Source organism: Penaeus japonicus, unplaced genomic scaffold, assembly GCF_977035675.1.
Source record: "Penaeus japonicus unplaced genomic scaffold, GWHDUDI00000001_assembly GWHDUDI00000003, whole genome shotgun sequence".
Classification (NCBI taxonomy): Eukaryota; Metazoa; Arthropoda; class Malacostraca; order Decapoda; family Penaeidae; genus Penaeus; species Penaeus japonicus.
Window position 1 is genome coordinate 40,313,282 of NW_028234405.1, and position 840 is coordinate 40,314,121.

The window sequence follows — 840 nt, forward strand, 5'->3', positions numbered from 1 at the left end:
TTGTCTTTTGGGAAAGGGTCCGTATCGACCGGCCAATACAAATCTTATTTTATTTTTCTGTAACTTTTGGCTATCCGACACTTACACGATTTGGGCGCACAAATATTCTTTAATACAATTTTTTTCACACAGTTTGGGATTGAATAGAGCAATCAAGATTCAATTTTAGAAGGAAAACTTTTTTTTTTGTAAAGGGCGTCGTGTGCGGCTGACACCTATTCTTTCCCTTTACCTTTTTCTCAAGACGGAACAAAACGTAGAATAATGAAACGAACTCGAGTAAAAGATGCTGAATTTTATCTTTGCTGAAATCATTGAAGTTGTTGTTCTATACCTTCTGAACCTTTCCTAACAAAATGAAATGATACGATAACTGGTTTAACATGTGGTATGATAAGTAAATAGCACATATAAAAAGTGTGTCAAATGTAACCATTATAACTCTTCGTTCTTTATAACTGATGTGATGCTAATGTATGTGGTGACGATGCTGAATTCTATGTAGTAGTGATGATACTCGTGATGATGACGTGCACTGTAAACAAAAGCACTTACAATGAGATAAAGCAATAGAATAAAAAACTGAATGTCTAAAAAAAAAATAGATACTGAGGTAAAACTTCTGATAACTTCTGGAGGCAAAATGGTTTTCAAATTTCGTTCTAGAATAAGAGTATGATAAGGAAATAGCCACTGGTGATAAGAACAAAATAGTTTTCTCAATTAACGTATTCATAAAATTATTATTAAATTCCTTATTTTCAATATCATTATAAAAATTATTACTGTCATTATCGTTGGTATCGTTATCATTGTAATCATTATCATTTTTGTTATCAT